Source organism: Engraulis encrasicolus, unplaced genomic scaffold (genome assembly GCF_034702125.1).
Source record: "Engraulis encrasicolus isolate BLACKSEA-1 unplaced genomic scaffold, IST_EnEncr_1.0 scaffold_139_np1212, whole genome shotgun sequence".
NCBI lineage: Eukaryota > Metazoa > Chordata > Actinopteri > Clupeiformes > Engraulidae > Engraulis > Engraulis encrasicolus.
Genome location: NW_026944900.1, coordinates 85,975 through 94,554, shown reverse-complemented (window position 1 = coordinate 94,554; position 8,580 = coordinate 85,975).

Here is an 8,580-nt window from a genome sequence, read left to right as displayed (position 1 = left end):
CCATGTGTAGCTCAGTCCAGAGATACTATATACCGAGTTTCGGGTGAATTGGTCAAAAATTGCAGGAAAATTAACATTTTTATTGAATTTTACAAAATCCAAAATGGCGGGAAAACTATCCTGGCGGAAAATGACGTCATAGGGTGCGTTGGATTCGTCTTGACTCAAGGATTCCAGGGATACCAAGTTTATGAAAATTGGCCAAGCGGTTCAAAAGTTACAAGCAGAAATGTACCTGCAACTTTGACCTGTTGGTGGCGCTAGAGCGTTGGGGCTGGGGACCTATAAATCGCTGTGGGTAATGCTGAGCCAGGCCCGAATGTGTGTGCCGATTTACAGCATTTTCCTACGTACGGTTCTATGGGCTGCCATAGACTTGCAGAGGGATAAGAATGGTGACTAAATAATAATTAAAGCTGCGAGCAGCCTTGGCGGGCCCTCGCACCTACGGCCCAGGGGGCATGGCACATCGCCCTGCCCTAATACACCCCTACCTGTGGAAAACGGATGAAGTGTAACAATTTTCTGACAGGTATGAGGAAGGAGAAGGCGTCATTGTCTTAGCGCTGCTATCTTGTCCACTTCCCCTCTCTGTATCCCTTTGCATTGCCATTTCAATCATATAGACACATGCAAAATGTTTTAATTTCCACATTTATAGCAATTCATTCGCCTAAAACATGGTGGCACGGCACCTGGTAGCCACTGCAATCACATATATGCCAGCTTCGGACAGGTCTCTGCAGGGGGTTCTATTGAGTCTGACACTTTTGGAATTGTAAATGCACCATACTGAACAACCATGCCATGTAAGTTTTACAAGCAGAAATGGGGACCTGGAAGTTCTTGTGGGAAGTTATGGGACAATGAGAATGTGTGTGACAATTCACAAAAGATTCTTACTATGGGTTGCTGAGATATGACCTCACTTCCTGTTTGGGGGTGTTAGGAGGATTTTGATTGGCTGTCATGGCCAAACCGTGCAAGATGTAATGAAACCCTTTTACAAATCTATTCAGAGTGCTCCTGAAATCATATGTATCAAGTTTTGAGAAAATCAGACCAAATTTGAAGGATTAGGAGCACGTTATCGATTTTCACCAAATCCAAAATGGCGGACATTCTGAAAATGCGGATATGATGTCATGGGGTTCGTTGGATTCGTCTTGGCCCAAGGATTTCAACGCTACCACCAGATTTAAAATTGAGCATGCGGTTCAAAAGTTACAGGCAGAAATGTAGCTAAAACTTTGGCCTGCTGGTTGGTGGTGACTTTTAACTTTGAACTGCTGGTGGCGCTAGAGTGTTTGAGCTAGCGACCTGATATTTCTTGTGGAGGGTCATGGTATAGACAAGAAGGTCTGTGGCAATTTGCAGGAGATTATGTCCATGGGTTTTCAAGATATAGCATCACTTCCTGTTTGGCGACTTAAAGTCTGTTTTCGATTGGCTGTAATGGCCGAACAAAAACATAACCGCAAAATCCACTCGATAACTTTTGTGAGGCTTAATCTAGAGGTGCTCTATACCGACTTTCAGAAAGATTGATCAAAAATTGAAGGAGGAATAGCATTTTTACTGATTTTCGATGCGCTGCTTGGCCCCTAAATATCTCACTTCCTGTTGGGTGTGGCCATGGCAGCCTATTGACTTTTTTGTTTGTCTTAGTGAGATACACACACCCAAAAAATTTTGAGTCTGTAACTTGTACTTATATCGGCCCTAGTTTTGACCTGCTGGTGGCGCTAGAGGGCTTAAACTGGAGACCTGATATTTCTTGTGGAGGGTCATGGTATAGACAAGGATGTCTGTGGCAATTTGCAGGAGATTATGTCCATGGGTTTACAAGATATAGCATCACTTCCTGTGTGGCGACTTTAAGTCTGTTTTTGATTGGCTGTAACGGCCGAACAAAAACATAACCGCAAAATCCACTCGATAACTTTTGTGAGGCTCAATCTAGAGGTGCTCTATACCGACTTTCAGAAAGATTGATCAAAAATTGAGGGAGGAATAGAATTTTTACTGATTTTCGATGCGCTGCTTGGCCCCTAATTATCTCACTTCCTGTTGGGTGTGGCCATGGCAACCTGTTGACTTTTTTGTTTGTCTTAGTGAGATACACACACCCACAAATTTTGGAGTCTGTAGCTTGTACTTTATACCGGCCCCGCCCCATAGGCCCTACGCAATAGGGGGCGCTACTCTGTGCCCGAACCCAATCAGGACCCGAGCTTCTGGTTCTGAGTAGCGGTTGCCATGTCCGACCACCATGCCAAAGGGCGTATCACCAAATTCTTCTCAGACAAAATGGGCGACCCGAACAACGAGCAAGAAGAAAAATAATTAAAGCTGCGAGCAGCCTTGGCGGGCCCTCGCACCTACGGCCCAGGGGTCGTGACATATCGCCCTGCTGTAATACACCTACACCTGTGAAAAATGAATCAAGCATAACAATGAGGTCGGTGAAGGTGTCATTGTAGTAGCACTGCTGTTGCTTCCTTCACTCGCAAAGTCCACACAATTGATAGGGATGGGACCTATTTAGTACACAACCTGATCAATGTCTTGCTCTCTGGAAGTACATACTCATTTTGTCTGTTGGTTTACACTCTCTCATGTGATGCGGTGTGCACTCCCACACACAAAGACACCCCCCCTCCCCCTTACACACACACACACACTTGCTGACACACACACACACACACACACACACACACACACACACACACACACACACACACACACACACAAACACACACACACACACACACACACACACACACACACACACACACACACACACACACACACACAGAGTGTCCTCTGAACTTAAGCTCCAAATGTTGCTGAAATGTTGATTGCAGGGGGTTCTATTGAGTCTGACATTTTTGGATTTGTAAATGCGCCATACTGAACAACAATGGCATGTAATTTTTGGAGAAATGGGGACCTGAAAGTTCTTGTGGGAATTGCCAAGAATGTGTGTGACAATTTCCAAAAGATTCTTACTATGGGTTGCTGAGATATGACTTCACTTCCTGTTTGGGGGTGTTAGGAGGATTTTGATTGGCTGTCACGGCCAAACCATAAAAGATGTAATAAAACCCTTTTACAAATCTCTTCAGAGTGCTCCTGAAATCATATGTTTCAAGTTTTGTGAAAATCAGACCAAATTTGAAGGATTAGGAGCATGTTATTGATTTTCACCAAATCCAAAATGGCGGACATTCTGAAAATGCGTGTATGATGTCATGGGGTTCGTTGGATTCGTCTTGGCCCAAGGATTTCAACGCTACCACCAGATTTAAAATTGAGCGTGAGGTTCAAAAGTTACAGGCAGAAATGTAGCTAAAACTATGGCCTGCTGGTTGGTGGTGACTTTTAACTTTGAACTGCTGGTGGCGCTAGAGTGTTTGAGCTAGCGACCTGATATTTCTTGTGGGGGGTCCTGGGATGGTCAAGAATGTCTGTTACAATTTGCAGAAGACTCTGACGATGGGTTCCCAAGATATGACGTCACTTCCTGTTTGGCGACTTAATCCAAAATGGCGGACATTCTATAATGGTGGATATAATGTCATAGGGATCGTTCGATTCGTCTTGGCCCAAGGAGTTCAACGGTACCACTAGATTTAAAATTGAGTGTGCTGTTCAAAGGTTACAGGCATAAATGTAGCTAAAACTTTGACCAGCTGGTGGCGCTAGAAAGTTTGAGCTATCGACCTGATTTTTTTTGTGGTGGGTCATGGTATAGATGGACATGTGTGTGACAATTTTCAGAAGATTGTGACAATGGGTTCTCAAGATATGACTTCACTTCCTGTTTGGCGAGTTTTAGGCGAGTTTTAGGCCGTTTTTGATTGGCTGTCACGGCCAAACGAAAACATTATCGCAAAATCCACTCGATAAGTTTTGTGAGGCTCAGTCCAGAGATGCTATATACCGACTTTCAGAACGGTTGATCAAAAATTGAGGGAGGAGTAGCGTTTTTATTGATTTTCACAAAATTCAAAATGGCGGGAAAATTATCCAGGCGGAAAATGACGTCACGGGGTGCGTTGGATTCGTCTCGGCCCAAGGATTCCAGGGATACCAAGTTTTTGAAAATTGGCCCAGCGGTTCAAAAGTTACAAGCAGAAATGTCCCTGAAATTTTGGCCTGCTGGTGGCGCTAGAGGGTTCGGGGTGATGACCTATAATTCTGGTTCTGAGTAGCGGCGCACATTTCCGACCACCGTGCCAAAGGGCGTCTCACCAAATGCTTCTCAGACAAAATGGACGACCCGAACAACGAGCAAAAAGAAGCGAAATAATAATAAATATAGCTGCAAGCAGCAATGCGGGGCCAAGCAGTAAACTTGCCCAAGTCGCCACGGCAGCAGAAGGAACTGCAGCGCCCCCTTTGGTCCAAATCTCGCCGATGTTGGTGTGCATTCCTTGGAGGGGAGTGTGCTCACATGAACCAAGTTTATTTTGAATCCGTTGAAGAGCTGCCGAGATATGAGCTCACTTCCTGTTACCTGTTGGTGGCGCTAGAGAGTTTGAGCTTGGGGTCTGGATTTTTTTGTGGGAGGTCATGGGATTGAATAGTATGTGTGCAAAAAATAGCTAAAAGAATCTGACAAACGGTTGCTGAGATATGACCTCACTTCCTGTTTTGCCACTTTTACGACAATTTTGATTGGCTTGTCACCTCCAAACGAAAAGAGGTATCAAAAATTCTTCGGATACCCTAATGCCTATCAGTCTGAAGATGATGTGTACCTTTTTGCTGATCATTCTGACAAAAATTGTGTGACAAGTAGCATTTTATTGAATTTTACAAAATTCAAAATGGCGGAATTTCCCTTCTGCGTTTACATAACGTCATATAGTGCGTTGGATTCGGCTTGGTCCAAGGATTCTAGTGATGATAATATATTTTACATTGTGCACATGGTTTAATAGCTACAGACAAAAATGTAGCTAAAATTTTGACCTGCTGGTGGCGCTACAGAGTTTGAGCTGGGGGTCTGGATTTTTTTTCAGTATGTTATAGGATGGACATCTATGTGTGTAAAAAATCCTAGCTGAAACCGACAAAGGGTTGCTGAGATATGACCTCACTTCCTGTTTTGCCACTTTTACAACAATTTTGATTGGCTGTCACGGCTAAACGATATAAGATATCTAATATTCCTTGAGACCCCATACAAACCTCAGTACAGAGATACAATATACCGAATTTCGGGCGAAATGGTCAAAAATTGCGGGAAGAATAGCATTTTTATTGAATTTTACAAAATTCAAAATGGCGGGAAAACTATCCAGGCAGAAAATTACGTCATAGGGTGCGTTGGATTCGTCTTGGCCCAAAGATTCCAGGGATACCAGGTTTATGAAAGTTGGCCCAGCAGTTAAAAAGTTACAAGCAGAAATGTACGTGCGACTTTCACCTGCTGGTGGCGCTAGAGTATTGGGGCTGGGGACCTTTAACTCGCTGTGGGTAATGTTGATGCTGCCTCAAATATGTGTGCCAATTTACAGCATTTTTCTATGTATGGTTCTATGGGCTACCATAGACTTACATTGAATTTTACAAAATTCAAAATGGCGGCATTTCCCTTCTGCGTTGACATAACTTCATGTAGTGTGTTGAATTCGGCTTGGCCCAAGGATTCTAGTGATAATGATATATTTTACATCGTGCATATGGTTTAAAAGCTACAGGCAAAAATGTAGCTAAAATTTTGACCTGATGGTGGCGCTACAGAGTTTGAGCTGGGGTTCAGATTTTTTTTGTGGTAGGTCATGGGATGGACCCCTATGTGTATACAAAACCCTAGCCTAATTTGACAAACGGTTGCTGAGATATGACCTCACTTCCTGTTTTGCCACTTTTACGACAATTTTGATTGGCTGTCATGGCTAAACGATAAAAGATATCCAATATTCCTTGAGACCCCATGTGTAGCTCAGTCCAGAGATACTATATACCAAGTTTCGGGCGAATTGGTCAAAAATTGCGGGAAAAATAGCATTTTTATTGATTTTCACAAAATTCAAAATGGCGGGAAAACTATCCTGGCGGAAAATGACGTCATAGGGTGCGTTGGATTCGTCTTGACTCAAGGATTCCAGGGATACCAAGTTTATGAAAATTGGCCCAGCGATTCAAAAGTTACAAGCAGAAATGTGACTGCAACTTTGACCTGCTGGTGGCGCTAGAGTGTTGGGGCTTGGGACCTGTAAATCGCTGTGGGTAATGCTGACACTGCCCCGAATGTGTGTGCCAATTTACAGCATTTTCCTACCTACGGTTCTATGGGCTGCCATAGACTTGCTAAGGAGAGGAAAGAGGTGACATAATAATAAGAATACCAGCTAAAACAGTAGGGGCCTTCGCCAGCTTCGCTGCTTGGCCCCTAATAATAATCCGAGGGAGAACAATAGGGCCTCGCACCCTCCGGTGCTCGGGCCCTAATAATTAAAGCTGCGAGCAGCCTTGGCGGGCCCTCGCACCTGCGGCCCGGGGGGCATGGCACATCGCCCTGCCCTAATACACCCCTACCTGTGAAAAATGGATGAAGCGTAACCATTTTCTGACAAATATGAGGAAGGTGAAGGCGTCATTGACGTAGCACTGCTGTCTTGTCCACTTCCCCTCTTGGTATCCCTTTGCATTACCATTTCAATCATATAGACGCATGTAAGATGTTTTAATTTCCACATTTATAGCAATTCATTTGCCTAAAACATGGTGGCACGGCACCTGGTAGCCACTGCAATCATATATATGCCAGCTACGGACAGGTCTCTGCAGGGGGTTCTATTGAGTCTGACATTTTTGGATTTGTAAATGCACCATACTGAACAACAATAACATGTAAGTTTTACAAGCAGAAATGGGGACCTGGAAGTTCTTGTGGGAAGTTATGGGACAATGAAAATGTGTGTGACAATTCACAAAAGATTCTTACTATGGTTTGCTGATATATGACTTCACTTCCTGTTTGGGGGTGTTAGGAGGATTTTGATTGGCTGTCATGTCCAAACCGTACAAGATGCAATGAAACCCTTTCACAAATCTCTTCAGAGTGCTCCTGAAATCATATGTATCAAGTTTTGAGAAAATCAGACCAAATTTGAAGGATTAGGAGCACGTTATCGATTTTCACCAAATCCAAAATGGCGGACATTCTGAAAATTCGGGTATAATGTCATGGGGTTCGTTGGATTCGTCTTGGCCCAAGGATTTCAACGCTACCACTAGATTTAAAATTGAGCATGCGGTTCAAAAGTTACAGGCAGAAATGTAGCTAAAACTTTGGCCTGCTGTTGGGTGGTGACTTTGAACTTTGAACTGCTGGTGGCGCTAGAGTGTTTGAGCTAGCAACCTGATATTTCTTGTGGGGGGTCATGGGATGGTCAAGGATGTCTGTTACAATTTACAGTTGGTTCTGACCATGGGTTCCCAGTATATGACGTCACTTCCTGTTTGGCGCCTTAATCCAAAATGGCGGACATACTATAATGGTGGATATAATGTCATAGGGTTCATTGGATTAGGCTTGGCCCAAGGATTTCAACGGTACCACTAGATTTAAAATTGAGCGTGCGGTTCAAAAGTTACAGGCAGAAATGTAGCTAAAACTTTGACCAGCTGGTGGCGCTAGAGAGTTTGAGCTAGCGACCTGATTTTTTTTGTGGTGGGTCATGGTATGGACAGAAATGTCTGTGACAATTTAGAGAACATTGTGGCGATGGGTTCCCAAGATATGACTTCACTTCCTGTTTGGCGAGTTTTAGGCGAGTTTTAGGCCGTTTTTGATTGGCTGTCACGGCTAAACGATAAAAGATATCCAATATTCCTTGAGACCCTATGTGTAGCTCAGTCAAGAGATACTTTATACCAAGTCTCAGGCGAATTGGTCAAAATTTGCGGAAAAAAATAGCGTTTTTATTTATTTTCACAAAATTCAAAATGGCGGGAAAACTATCCAGGCGGAAAATGACGTCATAGGGTGCGTTGGATTCGTCTCGGCCCAAGGATTCCAGGGATACCAAGTTTTTGAAAATTGGCCCAGCGGTTCAAAAGTTACAAGCAGAAATGTCCCTGAAATTTTGGCCTGCTGGTGGCGCTAGAGGGTTGGGGGTGAGGACCCTTAATTCTGGTTCTGAGTAGCGGTCGCCATGTCCGACCACCATGCCAAATTGCGTACCACCAAATGTTTCTCAGACAAAATGGCGGACCCGAACAACGAGCAAAAAGAAGAAGAAGAAGCGAAATAATAATAATTAAAGCTGCGAGCAGCCTTGGCGGGCCCTCGCACCTACGGCCCAGGGGTCGTGGCATATCGCCCTGCTGTAATACACCACCTGTGAAAAATGAATCAAGCATAACAATGAGGTCGGTGAAGGTGTCATTGTAGTAGCACTGCTGTTGCTTCCTTCACTCGCAAAGTCCACACAATTGATAGGGATGGGACCTATTTAGCACACAACCTGATCAATGTCTTGCTCTCTGGAAGTACATGCTCATTTTGTCTGTTGGTTTACACTCTCTCATGTGATGCGGTGTGCACTTCCACACACAAAG